The following is an 18,157-nucleotide window of genomic DNA, read 5'->3' on the forward strand; positions in this document are numbered from 1 at the left end:
ACTTTTTTGCCCTTTAAAATTACACCCAGCCTTAGAATGCAGTGATAGGGCATATTATAAATTTTCAGTGCTTCATGTGAGAGGCGTGTCCTATTGGATTGTATTTAGAATGCAAATATCCCAAATCCACAAACGTTCTCTCAAGTGCCTGCTGGCCTGCAGACCCTGAGGTAGTGGCAGGGTCAGGAAAATCCATGTTGCCTTAGAAAGACTGCAGTCTTCGGGGATCACCAAAGCTGACACTCCTCAATCTCGCTATCATGTTTGTGCCCCCACAGTAACTTGCTCCCATAGAGTTGCTTATCCAGCAACTCTGACCTTCCTCTGATCACAGTAAAGTGAGTATTCTAATTCAGTGGTCTGGGACTAAAAAGAATCAGTACTTGAGTCTTAGTCTTGACCTTGGACAATCACTTCTCCTCCATGGACTACTATTTTCTTAACTATAAAACAGAGATTTAAAATGAACCTACCACCCATTAGGACCAAATGACAAAATGCATGTAAAGTGCATGAGGGCTGGGCCTGGCACAGAGGAAGTACACAATGAATGACAAATGGGACTCTCACAGATCCTCTGTTCTTCCACATAGATCTGTAGGTGCCACAGAAACTGGGAGTATGCCTGGTGGCATGAAAACACCAGCTGCTGTAATTGCACAGTATCAGCTCCGGAGATATGGGAGCTAACTAACTACCCAGCGAACAACCAAATAGTTGACTCATTCTCCCAGCGTTCCACCTCAGCTGGCTGTTCAAGACACTGGAAAACTGCTTTTGCTCCAGAGGAGAGCATGCCTGGCTTCTCCCCTGGAGGCACTGTGGCAGGTGGCATTTGTCTTGTCTTCCACAAACTGTTGTTCCCTTCAAGGATCATTGCTTATCTCCGCCACATATTATTTTCTTAATATTCTGGCATGGTCTCCCTCTGATTGTTACAGGCTCCCATGTAAGCAGATCGCTATGGGCCTATTAAATACTGTATTTGCTTAACTGCCAAAGAGTCGCTGTGTAAACATGCTGTGAAAAGGGATATTTTCAATGAGCAGCGTTAGTGGCAAGTGCTTAGAGAGTCTCAGTACTTTGTGAGAAGCAAAGCCCATGACTCTCTTGCTCATTTCCCCCACATTGCAGGGAGGGTGGAAAAATGTCACCACAGATACCCACCAGGGGACCCTTTTACCCAAACTACAAAAGGCATAGGTCTTCCAGAAACTAAGTTTTCATCTTCATTATCTGAATAACTCAGGAATTATCATTTACTTTTCTTCAAGAGAAAAATAATTATTCCCATTGTAGTCAGTATTGCAAAATATTTCATGAAACCAAAGCCCATTTTTCTTTTCAGGAGCAATCAGATGGCATGGAAGGAAACAGCAGGGGTGAGTGGGGATTAATTTCAGTATCTCACAGCCATTTATATTGATTTTTCCTAAGTTTGTACAAAAGAAAAGATTTCCCAGCTGAGCTGAGATCAAAAGTGGCGCATTTAACAGGATCTTAAGGATCCAGAAGGCCATCTTGTTTAAATACCTTTAAGAATCTACAATATGAGTCTTTAAACCTTGGGTCTACAAGAGGGCAAACAGTTTATCCAGAGAGGTGGGGTAGAAGGGAAAGCTTTCTTAAAAGCAGCACTAGGGAGCCCCATAAGACATTTCAGGGAATCAATGTACAATTCCTAGAACAAACAAGACATGACCTACCAGTCTCTCCCACCCACTTTGCTGCAAAACTTCACAGCCACTGAGAAATGGAGCACTGTGAACATGGAGCGCTAGGCATCATGGGGGAGCCCAGTCACCTAAACTCATGGAGAGCTGTTCCATTTTTAGAGGTTGGATTGTCAGATAAGACAATTTGTGAGTGCCAGGAAAACAATGAGAACAATTTTAATTTTATTTATCTTAACACCTGCTGCCACATCATGGGAAAACCCCATGATTCCTGGATCAAGAAATTGCACCAACATCAAAGGATCATAGAGGAAACAGAGAAGAGGATGTGACCTGTGAGAAGAGGTCTAAGTCATTACATTTCCACAAGCATTCACTGACTTCATACTATGTATGATACAGTGTATTTATTAGGTACTTAGAGGCAGAAGAATACAAAGAAGAAATGGCATTAAGACTGGCAGGAAAAGAGCACAATTAGGGAGGAAGAAACTGAGACCTATGGAAGATATTGTTAACGAATTTGTTAAAAGAGGTATTTAAAAAGTCTTGGTGTACCGCTAGAAAAGTTCATGGAGGGGGACAAAATTCAAGTTGGGTTTTAAAGGAAAATTTAGAAGAAGGAGAAAATGGCAGAGGTGATTTTGCAGTTTTTATACTGGTTGGCTGAGTAGACAGTGATACCATTGACCAGGATAAAGCAACACAGGGGAGCAAGTTTGGGAGGAAAATAATTTCAATCTGAGACGAATACAAGCCACCTTTCTTCATCCACATGATTATATTCAAGGGCTATTTGGACATTCAGTTCTGGATCTTGACAACCCTGGTCTGCACCTTCTCAGATGTTGTGTGTGTGTGAAGACCAAAACTATGGTGTACAGAATTGTTGCCTGGGCCCACCTGATGTAGGTGACTTGGACACTTCTGTTTCGTGTACACCAAGCATTACATGGCCATAGCCTTTAGTCACTGTCCTCTGATGTCATGATTTAACCTGGGACAATTTCACATGAAAGACCATGTCTCACATTCCAGAATTGTGGTAGGAACAACGATCAACATAATTTTTACATTGTATTGGCTTCTCTAATAAGGCCTGAAAACAACTGAGAAGGTAATTGCAGCACCACTTTCTAAAAGGCCAGTCTGCTCCGAGTCTGTCTGCTGAGTCTTGAGAGAGCAGGGAGTCTTTGCCATGGTTTCAGTGAACAGGGCACCGTAAAGTCTTCTTAGTGCCCTGTATTACAAAGAAGAAACACCCAACAGATGGGCCAGAGCTCAAGTTTTACAACAGCTTTGTGGGATTAAAAACTACAAAGGTCCCTTCCAGGACTGAGGATCCTCCAGGAACCACAGCAATTCCTGGAGGCTTTGATGAATCCAGCCAAAGATGGGAAGAGCCTCCAAAAAGATCGGGTCTCAGCAAGTGAGGATAAGTGAGAAACATGAACATGTTCTTTACATTATAAAATACTATTCAATGGAAGGCATTATTGCTCTTCAAATGCCCAAAGTAGTCTCCCCATTAGAAACTGCTCTCAGGTTCACACCTTCACAAGGTGGATAGGAGCTAATGCATACCTGCCTCAGGTTTTATGTCTTTTTAAAGAAATTTCTGGCATGCATGAGCAGGTGGAATCGTGCCTGGGTAAGGAGACAGTGTGTGTGCATGCAGGCATGTGGTAACATGTAAAGGACAGTTGATGAATCCACCTTGATTGAGAGCATCATGTGGCTACTAGTGAAGCTAGTCATGGAGGAGACACAGGCAGAAAAATAGGCAGGACCTGTTGTGCCCAGGTGCACATCACAATGCAGTCTCCCTTTTGTATTTATTTTTTAATGATGCAACACACACATACAGACCTAGAACAAGAGCTACTATAGATGTAAAATAATTGTGAATATATTTATATGATAATTATATAATAATTTTTCTATTCTGCTTCTAGTCTTTTGATCAGAGTCTTAAAATTCTTATCCTCGATTCATTTGCCATGTGATTTTAAGGGTGCAGGGGATGGTGTGTGGGGATGAATACCCCTATATGCTTATGTAAGACAGAAATTTGTGTCTACATTTTCCTAATGACTCAGATTTCACACTCTTCATTTTGCCTTTAGGATACTAGGTGCTTTGTAAGTAGTACTTCCCTTTTTGAAGTCCTTTTCCTGCTGGTCATACTTTCACAGGGAAATTGATGGAGAAGGTCCGTGGATAGTTATGTGCTTCCTATCAACACAAGGACCCTAAAGGCAAAATGAGGAATGTGAAACTTACAGCCATTAGGGAAGTAAAGGATACAACTCTATCTCTCTTACACACACACTATATATACATTCACCCCCCACCCCTGCCCACTCGCAATCAAAGTAGTTTAGGATGAGAATTCCAGGACCCTTATCAGAAGACCTGAAACAGAATGAAAAAACTAGGTCGCCCTGCTGCTTCCAGCACTCCCCGGAGAGCTTCGTGCCTTCTGACAGCAAGTGTGTCTGCTTCTATTTCTGTTCTTCCTCCAGGAGGCCCCTCAGGGCTTGGCTGCTCTGTTCCAAGAGTACACAACCCAGGGCGCTCTGGCAACTTGCTCCAGTTTCTATATTAGACTCAGCATTTGTGTATTGAGGTGCTTTCTCCCAAATCCATTTGCCATCATTAAGAGGCCTGATCTTTGCAGCCAGAAGGATCTGCCACCCTGCCTTCCTGCCAAGACCCATCCATTCAATATTTACACTGAAAAAAAAATGAGAATTACAAAATTTGCAAGCTTTAGAATGAATTACATATCCATAAAAGGAAAAGGGCATTGACCTTTCTTTTCATACAGCCTCTTGAGTTTGAGAAGTTTTCTCCAAGCTTAGGGCGTTGCAATAAAGCCAAACAGTTTTTCCCGTCCCTCTGAAGAAAAACAGACCTTCTGCCTTAAAATAAGAGACACCCCTTGGCTAAAGAGGGGTCATTTACCTTCATGGAGGGAACATCTGATCTCATGTGTTATTCTGCACTTAGGCTTTGTTCCAATCTAATTTCATACCAGTCAGCCTTCCTGTCCATCAACAAACAGTGTATCAGGGTGGGAAGGCAAGGGGCATTGCTGCTTATCTCAGAGTTGCTAGGCTGGACAGGCACAGGGAAAGGATGGCAGCAAAATAGCTGATAGAGCAGGAGCAAAGGGGAAACCCTGTAAGGCCTGGCAGTCCCGCTTCCAACAAACTGTCCATGGAAACAGTCATACATGGAGTAAAAGCAGCATTCAAGGGGCCCAGCAGATGATTTCAAGTTTAAATATTCACTAAACAAACATTCACGGAAAAAGACGTCAGAACCACAGTGAGTCAAAAAGATCAAATCCATCTACCTACCCATCCATTCAATCTTCCTTCCTTCCTTCTTGTCACAAATGAGTAAAAAGGAAGAGTCGAGCTGATGTCAGGGAAGAATTTGTGTTCCACCCATAAGCTCAACATATCAGAGAAACAACTTTGGAGCTGCACTTTACTTTTGTTGCTGTCGTTTAATCCTACATCTGAGATCAGAATCTATGAGACCAAAGCAGAAAGCAAAGTCTGTGAATTCTCTGGGTTCCTGTCCTAAAGTTTGCCTCTCAGAAGGCTAAGGGGCAATCGTCCAGTTTCCATGTCATATGCCAGGCTCCTTGGGACTTCCCAATAAAAGCAAAACAATGATTTCTTAAGCCTCTGAAGGTGGTGAGAGTGGGATCTGGATGGATCTGACCAGTCTGGCACATCTGCTGTTTTGCTGCCACATGTCTCTTTCACGGGAAAATTCCTTTGATCCTTATGGCAAACCTGGGAAACATGTAATATGATGGTTTTCAATCCCATCTTGTGTAACAGGAAAGGGAGGCCATGAGAAATTAAGATTTTTTTTTTCCCATGAATCGGCAGAAATGACAAAACCTGGATCCCTTGGAACTGAAACCTGTGCTTCGTGCCCAACACCCATTCCCAGTAGGGAACGCCCTCTTGGAGGATGAAGGACAGCACTGAATACTGTGCAGAAAATCCAATTTAAATTGATTACGTGTCTGAAGAGCTATACGCCTGCCTGATAGTAATTTGCCTTCTCTTCTGTATTCTCTAAGCAATAATTTATGGGCCTCAGAAAGCTGACTTACACAACTGAGCAACTAAAAATCCTGCAATTAATTTTACACTTGTGCCATGCTTCCTGCACTTACACTCTTGTCTGGTTCTGATTTTCTCCATCCTGTTCCAAAACTGGGACTTGTTCAAAACCAGGCAGCTTCTTTGTAGGTTCTACACAGCTTCCCATTTTCAACCACCTTCAGAGGCATAAGAAATGATTGTTCCATTATTGCGGCAAGTCCCAGGGAGGCTGGCACATAGTCTGACAAGATTGAAACTTGACAGCTGCCCCCCACCCCTCCAAAAAGCAAAATTTAGGGCAGAATCCCAGAGAGTTTACAGACTTTGCTTCCTGCCCTTGCTTCACAGATTCTGCTCCCGGATATAAAGATTAAGAAATGGCAGAAATTCCAGCGTTCTGAAAATATACTGTCAACCGGGATGACAGAAAACAGATGCGTGGAGCTCGGTTTTTTACGGTGTCTGGTGGAGGAGTTGAAGATTTTAACAGGGATGGGAGAGAGAAGTAGGGGTGGAAGAAATAGAGGTAAAGGCCAGGAACCAGCTGCCTTGAAATCTTGGTTTGGAAGCAAGATTTCAAGAATTGTGGTGATGTCATATGCCTTTGTCCCTGTGAAAAAGCAGTAAAATTTAACAGTCGAAGAAAAAGAGTATACATGATATTATTTTTCACTGACACCAGACAGACTGTACTGGTGTGCTTATAACTGACTTGGATTTGAGAAAACCTGAATTTTTACCTTGTTATTATTGCTCGAGACAGATATGAGGAAATCAGAGTTCAAATGCTAAAGTTTTCTGTCTAAAAGGATAAAGGAAGAAGTGCTTTTTTTTTTTTTTTTTTTTTGGTCGCAGCATGTCAAAGTTCCTAGGCCAGGGTTGAACCCATGCCACAGCACTGACAACACCAGATCCTTAACTGCTATGGCACCAGGGAACTCCTGTCATTTTTGTGTGTTTGTTTTGGCCACACCTGCAGCACGTACAGGTTTTTGGAGCAGGGATCAAACTTGTGCCACAGCAATGACCAGGGCCACAGCAGTGACAATGCTAGTAACCTACTGGACCACAAGGAAAGTATTTATTTTTAAAACACAAATCCACCTAGGCCTTAACTGTCTGAGTTTAATGTAACAGTTATAGTGACAATGCCAACTCAAGTGTCATAGAATCCTGACCCCACTTGTCACTATAGGACCACAGTTCTTCATAAAATAATTCCTCATTATTTCTTGTATTTTGGGGAGTCTCCAAAGAAGGTCTTGCATGTGCTCACAAACTGGTCCATGCTTCCCAGGCACCTCTATTGCCCCCACATCCACCACCAGTGCCCTCGAGGCGCCAACCTTGGTCTGAGGAGACTGAGGGAAAAGATAACGCTCACCCCTTGACCTTGTGAAACCCACTCAGAAGAGCCTAAACACTTCTGCTCCTCTGCTTTTGGTGTTTTCAGGGGAATAACGTTGCCATATTTTACCCGCATCCCTTTATCTTCATTGAAGCAGAAATGCATTCCTGGGATTGGGCCAGAAAGAGATAGATTTGAGTGGCAACCTTCAGTGTGTACCCAGAGCATCCCCTTCCTCTGACAACCAAGGCTTCATTATACCAAAGTCAAGCTCGCCATTACCAGTGCCCCTTTCTCAAGAAGTTCCTCAGTACCTTAAAAAGACAGACTCCTAGCAAATGCACCCCACATTTACTAGGCATTCATTCCTTCAATAAAACTTACTGAATGCCAACTATGTACCAAAAACAATTGAATCCCAACTTCCTAAGGCGCTGGTTCTCTTTAGACTCCATAGAAATCCTAGGTATATTCTCTTCTTCCAAAATGTAAGAATCTGCCAACAGTCACCGGCAACTACAGGGATATATTTCCAATGGTATCACCATCTGAATGCATGTGCTATTAATCATCCCACACTCACACACCTCTTTTCTAAAGAAGTACTCACAAATCCACAGGCATAGCTATACTTAGAAAGCTGCTATAGGCTTTTGGGGAAGTAAAACTATTATGCCAACAAAAGACTCCTCCATATCAATAAAGAAGAGAGAGCAGGCATTATTATTAAAGAATAGGCATTATCAGATTTACACACATGTAAGACAGCATAAAAGTGACTACAAAGTCTGGATAGAATTTCACACAAATTTATACAGTGAAGTGGAACAAAAGAACAATCCCAATTTCTCTTATCTCCTTGAGAGATAAATGGTTATACCTTGTAACTGTCTCCTGTACACCTCGGGTGGGAATGCTTTCTGAGGTATGTATTTACAGTTCCGAAGGCAGAAGGCCCATGATTTTGCACCATAAAATCAAAAGGTCCAGTTTCTTACTGAACCCATTATGTTTTCAAGGAGCCACTCTAAAAAAGGGGGAGTGGGGAGATAGGCACCTGTCTCCTTCAAGAAAATTCATCTTTTTATCCTTAGGAGGCTTGAGGGTACCTATTATAAAAAGGACTCACATTTCTAAGTGGGAAATCATGGGACTTATACAGGAATTGGTGTGGTTCTATGTAGGATATTTTACAGAAGATATTTGTAAAATAGCATCCTCTCATATTTTTAAGTTTCCTAAAGAAGAGCACATTTGCATTCAAAACTCATTTCAGGAGTTCCCATCATGGCTCGAATCTGACTAGGAACCATGAGGTTGCAGGTTCGATCCCTGGCCTTCCTCAGTGGGTTAGGATCCGGCATTGTCATGAGCTGTGGTGTAGATCACAGACATGCCTCGGATCCCATGTTGCTGTGGCTCTGACGTAGGCCGGCAGCTACAGCTCCGATTAGACACCTAGCCTGGGAACCTCCGTGTGCCGCGGGAGTGGCCCTAGAAAATGGCAAGAAGTCCAAAAAAAAAAAAAAAAAACACTCATTTCATCTGCAGGTTACTCCCTGTCACCAAACAAAAAGCAAATCTCAATGGGAAATGATGGTTGGAAACAGAAATAGGGACTATGAGCCTTAACAAGCCAAGAAAGACAAGGAATGATCAAAAGAGACTGGATAACTATACTGTACAGCAGAAATTGACACAACACTGTAAATCAGCTATACTCTAATAAAAATAAAATAAAAAATTTAAAAAGATGGTTTATCAAATACTGAATACAAAATCACCAGTTTCCTAATCTTATCAAGACTCAAATCCATTCAGTGTGTTCCTATGTCTATCTGTGTCCCCACATACTCGGGCACAGGACACATGTATTTATCTCAAACAAATACATTTTTATCCCTTGAAACTAACATTTTAAGGGAGCATAATTTATTAAGGTGGTAATGTTTTTGCTTTTCATTTTTGTCTACATTTTTCTGTTCTCCAAGAATGAGAAGAAATAAGCATTCTATGTAAATCTGGTCTCAGTATTTTCCTTTAGTCACCTCTCTCCTCACATTATTCCATTGGTAGGGATCAAGGCAGAGTTGGCCTGAAAACAACTTATTTTTCAGGATTTTGTATAAATCTCTACCTACCTAGCTGCCTGAATCAACCATAAAGTGCACAGTGTAATTATGGGCGTGGTGGGGTTGAGGGGAATAGAAGCTTCTTAACTCCAAACAAGAGGTTGGATGCTGCCTTTTGAGGGGGAAACAGACCCCTACTAAAGCCAAGTTTTCCACGATGCACCCCAAATTAGCACTGGAGCCAGAAGCAAGGCCAACTTCACGGCATCCACAAAATTGCATCAGTGCAAGGTATTTGGTTCTGTTTTAATTTGTGGTCTTGGCTATCACCGGAAATAACACTTTAGTGGATTTCAACCCTCATTTTGACTCCTCCATTACAACTGAGCTTAACAGGAAGTCTGCCCTGGTTTCCAGAGGAATGAGTAGGCATCTCAGCCCAGCACCCCACAGACTGGACTATCTCAAACCTTCTGACTTGTGTTTTATTCTATTTTCAAAAGACAAGCCCTCCAGTTCCAGCTGTAAGAATTATCAGCTAAAGGCAAGCTGTGCTGGCTGATGAGCATGGCTCTGCGAGGTTCCCTCTAACCTCGGGTAACACTGGCTGAGCAGAAAACGGTCACCTGGAGACATTTTCCCCCTGTGTTGAAGTGGAAGCCAGAGGGAAGGTTTCTATATCAATAACATTTATTGGAATATTTTTTTAAATGCAAAACTTTCAGGCATTGAATTCGTATTAGGAAATGAATTCTAATATCTGGCGAAGCATTCCCTTCACTTTCCGTTAGTAAAATTCCTTTCTGGAAATCAGAGCAGAAGGATCTGCAGCAGGCAGTATGCACCAGGGTCATTTCTAGACATCAACTTTTGCTTACTGAGGCATACTGTACGTGGTAGCTTGAAAGAGAGGACGCATTCTTTAATAAAAATTGTGCAAACCCAAACTCATCGCTAAAAATAATTCTCTAAAATCATCTAAATCAGCCAATGATCATTTAAATTTTTCTAACATTTGATATTCTGTTTGAAGAGGACATGATTATCTGTTATATCTGGGTGTTACAATAGAAGGCAATTTTTTTCAACATTTTGTGTATTTTCATTAAAACAAAACAATGCATGTATTTGTGAGGAGTGTTTTGCTTTGTTTTTTACATTGTAGATGCCTGGGGTGTTTTATTTTTTTTTAATCTTACTCTGGCTAGCTTTCCCAAAGCTCACTGCCTCAAGCTGTCTTTCAGGTCTTAGGAGTCACCTGACACCAGCCAGATTTTTGATGCACCCAGTTGTGGCACATACAGCAGCTTTATTGCCTCTTCTGGCTGTAATTTAAGAGAGACCTCAAATCTGTTGAATCAGATACCCAGGGGCAACTTGGAAAGGAAGAGGCTCACTGGGTTTATTACACTCGCTGGAAAGAGGGGAGAATGACTGAGCACAGTCAGGATGCACCAAGGGCGACACTTTTATATGGGGATCGGCAATTTAATTTGTCTTTGTGTTTTATGAATTGCAGGCAGAGATGTATTTGCAGGGAAATACATGGGCATTTTTGAAAGCGATTAATTAAGCATGCAATTTATATGAAAACAATTTACTGCAGGACATTATCAGGGCACCCAAAATGCACATGCAATTTCTTTGCCTTCTAATTTGTGGACATAATTTATTTTGATTGTGCAATTAGGAAGGGAGACCTTTATTAATTTCTGTGCAAGTCTAAAGAACCAAGACAAATTTAGCAGTGAAAGAGTCAGCCTTAATGGAAAAGAGGAAGGTGTGGCCTTGGGCTCTGGCTTTGTGGATAAGTTTTCTGAATCCAAAGCCATGGAATTACATTTATTTCTGCTCTAGACTTCCTTCAACAGGCCATTTCACCACTCTGAGCTTCAGCTTTTCCTTTTGCAAAATAGAACTGAAAAAAATCCTCCTCCTGGATTGGCATTTAATGACAAGTTGGAGGAGCCTGTCATAGTTCAGTTTGCCCCCATAATGGCAGCCTGCCCCATGCCTGGCCTTCTCGCTGTACAGCCTCATCCCTCCCCAGGGCTTGCCTTCAAAGTAAATGCAGTTTCACTGCCTGCAGCAGGTTAACCACAGTGTCCTCACCACTGACTCTAAGCCCACAGAACCAAGGAGTGAAGGCAGACAATAGCCTGTAACAGAGTTTTGTATTTTTGAGAAGCAAACTGCCAGTGTGGCAAGGGATCCCATGACCCCACTGGCTCAGTCCTAAAACACATCAATAAATTTGTCCAAATTATCAAAATTCCACTAACCATTTTTATTTTTTTAATTTTTTTTTGTTTGTTTTTTAGGGCCACACTTGCAGCATTTGCAGATTCCCAGGCAAGGGGTCAACTCAGAGCTACAGCCTCAAGCCTACCCCACAGCTGAAGCAATGCAGGATCCAAGCCACATCCGTGAACTACACCATAGCTCACGACAACGCTGGATTGTTAACCTGCTGATTGAAGCCAGGGATCGAACCCACAACCTCATGGTTCCTAGTCAGATTATTTCCCACTGCACCACAATGGAACTCCTCCACTAGCTATTTTTAAATCATAAAGCCCCTAAAGAAGTAGGTGTTTTGTAGGAAATTAGGAAGATCTATCAAATCATCAACAGAAAGGTTTTTGGAGACCTGCCAGCAGCATGAAGAAAGTGCTCATTGGACCCTGGTCCCAACACTTTTCTCACCCACTGAACAGAAAAAAAAGAGGAAGTGGATGAAAGAAATCAAATGCTCTACATAGAATGCTAGACTTTCTTCCTATGTTATGTCATAGCCGGGGCCATAGCAGCCCCCTAAAATATGTATATTTATTCCCATTTGGCAGATGGGACTCAGAAATGTTAAGTAGAGCTCAGAAAGGTTAAGTGGAACCCAGTCCCAATTGCCTAGAGAGTCCATGCTTTTTCCACTGGAGGTGTGGGCTCCCCTAAGAATGCAGAGAGGTGGAGCCACCTGATCCTTTCCCTCCTGGGAGACTTCCCTTTGGCTTCTAAGCCTTAAAAAGACATTTTAGCCATGTTATGAATTCCAAATGGCACTTAGCCTGTGTGTGCTGAAAATCGCCACTTTCACCCTTTACTGTCAATCTTCAACCTTTCCTTAGTTTCTGATAAACCACTACCTTCAATTTCAATAGCACTTGATTGTTTTCTAAGCACATTCACAATAGTTATTTATCTATGTAACCTGAACTTTACCAGAGTTGGGCTCAGAAGATAACATTACATTTTTTTCTTTCACAGACAAATTAACTGCCACTGAATTAGCAAATTAGCAGAAAATCTAAGCTTTCTACACTCACATCAAGAAGTTCTCTCCTAGGTAGTGATTAGAATACTACCTAAGTATGCTTACTAGGTCCACAGATACATACCTAAGTATGCTTACTAGGTCCACAGATTCAGTCTGGATTTTCTTGCTTTAAGAGTGAGGTTGATGGTACTAGAAAGGGAAAGAAATGTTTCATTCACTACCAGTGTTGATGCTATTACCAAATATAGAAGCGCCAAAATTTAGAGGGAAACAAAAGTTTTGTTCATGGGAATAGACACTAGAAAAACCTGGGAATTTAAAGCAAAGCCTGTTTGCTTATACTGTTGCTAGTGAGCCACTGCATCATCACTCAAACCAAGGGAGTTCCCATAGCTGATGATGCATCCCCTACAATAGTTCCTCAAATCCCACTGCCAGGTTCAACTGAAGATGTCTCCACCCAACCCCAACCTAGAGTTCCAACTGTTAGGTTCCTAGATCTTTGACCTCACCTATTTTTCCCCCAGTGCAGACCACATCCTGGAGCAGAGTTTCTAGCATCAATCAAGGACTATACTGAGAAGTTCACTCACCAACAGTATTGGCCCTGGTGCTGACTTTTTGGGTCACTTATTCACACACCTCCCTCAGAGCTCCTGCTGATCTTTCTGGAGCTCTGTTCTAGATGGGCTTTACTCTAGTCCATCAGAACTTCAAAGTCTCCTTGGGAACTTTGTAAACTTGAAGAAAGATACTGAGTAGAATAGGATTTTTCCAATTATCTAAATACCTTAAAGGGCTCACTGGTGGCGTCTTCCCAGAACTAGGTGAGTTTGCCCAAAAATGAGGAAATTTCTATCCTAGAGAGAGAAAACCACTTAGAACTCTAAAATTATGGTTATACAAGTGCTGGAGGGGCTGTGGAGAAAAGGGAACCCTCCTGCACTGCTGGTGGGAATGTAAACTGGTACAGCCACTATGGAGAACAGTTTGCAGATACCTTAGAAATCTATACATAGAACTACCATATCACCCCACAATCCCACTCTTGGGCATCTATCCGGACAAAACTCTACTTAAAAGAGACACATGCACCCGCATGTTCATTGCAGCCCTATTCACAATAGCCAAGACATGGAAACAACCAAAATGTCCATCGACAGAGGATTGGATTAGGAAGATGTGGTATATATACACAATGGAATACTACTCAGCCATAAAAAAGAATGACATCATGCCATTTGCAGCAACATGGATGGAACTAGAGAATCTCATACTGAGTGAAATGAGTCAGAAAGACAAAGACAAATGCCATATGCTATCACTTATAACTGGAATCTAATATCCAGCACAAATGAACATCTCCTCAGAAAAGAAAATCATAGACTTGGAGAAAAGACTTGTGGCTGCCTGATGGGAGGGGGAGGGAGAGGGGGGGATCGGGAGCTTGGGCTTATCAGACACAATTTAGAATAGATTTACAAGGAGATCCTGCAGAATAGCATTGATAACTTTGTACTTAATACTTTGTAACAACCCATAAGAGCAAAGAATCTGAAAAAGAAATATATATATATATGAATCGTTGTGCTGTACACTTGAAACATGACATTATAAATCAACTATATTTCATTTTTTTCAAAAAGACCAGAAAAAAAAAAGAAAGAAAAAGAAAACAGAGTTGTATTTTAGTTCCCACGAGTCAAACCCACCCATGCAAGACTGACTGAAGAGACCTATGACAGGACAGGTGGAGGATGGCAGGTCTATTTTGCTGGTGAATTTCTGGAGTTTTTGTTGATGCTGTCAGCATTTTGGTCATGGTGGAAACAAGTTGGTTCTGGAGTGATGAAAGTGACCAAAGTATCCTGACTGTAGCAGAAAAGCCTGGCTCTGACTTTGGTGGTGGCAGCAGCCCCCTCTCCAGGCCAGTTCTGCAGTGTGGCTCTGAAGAGCAAGTTCAGCCAAGATGCTATTCTCTCAGCCTCCAATGATCCTCTAACACCCCTGCAAAACTGCATTTCTGCTGAAGCTTGCTAAAGAAGAATGTGTTGTCTAAAAACTCTGACTAAAGCAGCACTTACACCTTCTCATCCAGGAATTATGCAAGGGAAGAGTGATTGTTTGGTAAAGACCAACCTGTAGAACTCATGTAGGACAGTCCTACACAGCTGCTGCCTGAGGGAGCTCTCCAGGAGGTGATTAAACTGCCAGCAATGACGATGACAGTAAGAGAAATTTCCTAAGGGCACACCAATGCATGGGTCAGCAACCCAGGTTGGCATGTTGCACACTTTTCCACAGCTGAGAAACTGAAGCTGGTCAACTGAACTGAAGAAAGGTCAAGTGAATTGTGTAAGAAAAGACAGCTAAGTCAGCACAGAAACCAGTCTTCATTTTAAAAAGTCATTAACCTTCCAAAACCCACTATTTTCCCCCTGTAACACTCTAGAATAGAGTGTGGACTGGGACCCAAGACTTTCCAGGCTCCTAAGGATCTCTCTTTCCACAAAGAGAAAAATCATCTACTTTAAAAGATACCCACTATTATTTAATGACCTCTCCCCAAAACAGCTCTAGATATGTTTTGGTATCCATCCAAGATATTTTTTATGAGCAGGTTTATTTAATCTAAAAGAATAAAGATTGATTTTCCTATTATTCATTCTAGTGGTTTTATGTGTTTCAATTGTAAACAATTCTAAGAGGCAGTTCTAAGTAATGAAAAGGTAAGTGTCATCTACTTAAGGACTGAAGCATTCAGATGTCAAAGAATTATTGTTGCTGTTGTTAAGCAATACAGTACTTGAGGTTTTCTTTAGCATTTGTTTCAAGGAAAATGACACTGAAAAGGAGTCACTAATTAGGAAACTGAAAAGAGGTCCAGGAATCAACCAGAACTTGCCCAGAAGCACCTGCTCCCATGATGGGTGCAGATTCCCAAGCTGGGTGTCTCCACTTTTATTGCCTTCACTTTGTGAGAAGGAAATAAGGAAATAATACAAAAGAAAACCTGGCCCAGGTCAAATAAGATATCTCAGGGAAATAAAACCAACCATTCTATGAGCACAATCATTTTGACAGGAGTCCTCAAAGTAGGTCAGCTATTTCTTACAGTCTAAGAATCTGGAAATCCAGGAATATAAGTACAAAAAAAAGAGAGGGACATAAAATTTGTTGCATTAGTATACTCCCTTGATTCTGAAGGATCATTGATTATCAGATGCTTCTTTGGTTTATTAACCCCTTCTCAGACAAAAATGAAGAAACATTATTTCAAATGACACATTGTTTTAAAAAACTTAAAAAAAAACCTCTCATAACGGAAAAAATAAAAATCATTATAGAGATTAAAAAAAAAAAACTCTCTTAGATGCAAGCCAAATAACAGTGACTGAGAAAGGATAAATTCTTTTCTATTAATTAAGCCTCAATAGATCACAAGTAACTAATTCAAGCATTAAACCGAAGGAGGATTTTATTCTAAGGATATACAGAGGTGTTTCACTGAATCAAAAGCAAGAACACAATCAGATCTTAATAAGAGACAGAAGCCATCAACTGGAAAGTTGGAGAATTTTCAAAAGCACCCTTTCTGCATTTCTTGTCTCTGCCCCCTTCTACACAGCTTCTTTACTCACATCTCAAAAAACAGGCTTCTTTCTTTCTCATCTGTGTAGTAGTATTTGGACATCACTCTAGAGTTGACTTCCCTAAATTCAAATTCCCCCATTCCCAGGAAGATATTCTGAATGTTCACCTTGAGTCCAGTGTCCTCCATGTCTTGAAGGGAGAGCAGTAGGGGGAAGTTGGGTCATACAAGAAGCTATGATGCCAGGAAGCCACCCACATGAATGTGAGGAGGCCAAGCAGCAAAATTCTCGGGAAGGGGAGAGTGGCTTGCATGCTGGGCAGTCTGTCCCTCAAGCCCATCTCTGGAAATACCAACTCTAAGTTCAGAGCTTCTTTCTGAACTCGGCAGCTCACACACCCCAGATGGACAGCTTGGGACACAAACAAATGACTGTAACTTTAGGGCACTTACTGAGGGAGGGGTGCTGCTCACAGTGGCATTAAGTCTCCAACATAATGCTTGGATGTTATCCATCCCTCTAAGCACATATCCTGTGAATGAATGCTGCCATTTCTAAGACCAACCTCCATACAGTTTTACTCTTTCAAATACGTATAAACCATGACACAGAAGCTTTTGCTTTATTACTAAAAGATTTTGAGATTTTGCCAGTAAAGACTCAGGTGCCTGAATATAATGCAAATTAAAATCATAGCCTCGGAGTTCCCGTCGTGGCGCAGTGGTTAACGAATCCGACTAGGAACCATGAGGTTGCGGGTTCGATCCCTGCCCTTGCTCAGTGGGTTAACGATCCGGCGTTGCCGTGCGCTGTGGTGTAGGTTGCAGACGCGGCTCGGATCCTGCGTTGCTGTGCCTCTGGCGTAGGCCGGTGGCTACAGCTCCGATTGGACCCCTAGCCTGGGAACCTCCATATGCCGCGGGAGCGGCCCAAGAAATAGCAACAACAACAACAAAAGACAAAAAAAAAAAAAAAAAAAAAAAAAAAAAAAAAAAATAAAATCATAGCCTCCAAAGCCCAGTGGTTAGTACTTTGCCCCAGAACACTGCATGCATTTCAAAATCATCACCTGGCCCGATCCCTGTGTCATGTGATCAGGCACCCAGATTGGAGTTTTTACATTTGTGACCTTACCCATAAAGACCAAAAAACAAAACAAACAAAAATCTGTGACTATCTGAAAAAAGGACACAGTGAACTTCTTTGCAGAACAGATACTGACTCACAGAATTTGAAAAACTTATGGATTCCAAATGAGACAAGTTGCGGGGTAGAGGGATGCACTAAGGGTTTGGAATAGAAATGCTATAAAATTTGGTTCTGATGATCATTGTATGACTATTAATGTAATAAAATTGATTAATTAATAAAGAATAACTAAAATATAGAAAAAGTAAAAAAAAAAGGGGTAGTTGTTGATTGGTATGTACTTATTGCCATTTTAAACCTTGTTTTCCAATTGATTTTGTAGTTCTTTGTTCATTCTTCTTTTTGTTTTTCCTTTGGTGGTTTGATGGTTTTCTTTTGTTTTATGCTTAAGTTCCTTTCTTATTAAATGTTAAATAAAAACATCTGTCCTCAAAATTGATTACCTTCACTTCATGCACATTTTATTTACTTATTTTTTTCTCTTTAATTAATTTCTTTAATTTATTTTGCCAAATACTAGTCAATATTCATTTAAAATTTTTTCTTCACAGGCTACCAACAATAAAGCTTTTATTTAAAATTTTTTTTTAAAAATCTGTGATTAACACAGGGCCTGTGAAGATTAGTCATTTTCAACAGAGTAAAAACCACTTAACTTTAAAATCCCTGGCAGATTTTTGACATGTAATGTGTTTTTATTATTAGGAGGAGATTGAGTTTTCTGATAGGCTTGATTATCTTTATCATCCTAGAAACTTTTTTCTTTCTTTCCTTAAGATATTAAGATAACTGGAGGGATACTGATAATGTTGGAATCAGGTTAGGAGTAAATCAGGAGGTATGCATTCATCTTGAAAGAATCTTTCTCACTGACCTGACCCCACATGCCTGGCCTTCTCCAAAAGCCATTTT

General features: G+C 41.2%; 1 long non-coding RNA gene across 2 annotated transcripts in view; it reads right to left on the minus strand.

Moving 5' to 3' along the window:
• Positions 1–18,157, minus strand: part of LOC110255532 — a 377,997-nt gene that overhangs the window by 285,849 nt on the left and 73,991 nt on the right. The window lies entirely within an intron of this gene.

Source organism: Sus scrofa, chromosome 1 (genome assembly GCF_000003025.6).
Source record: "Sus scrofa isolate TJ Tabasco breed Duroc chromosome 1, Sscrofa11.1, whole genome shotgun sequence".
Taxonomy (NCBI): domain Eukaryota; kingdom Metazoa; phylum Chordata; class Mammalia; order Artiodactyla; family Suidae; genus Sus; species Sus scrofa.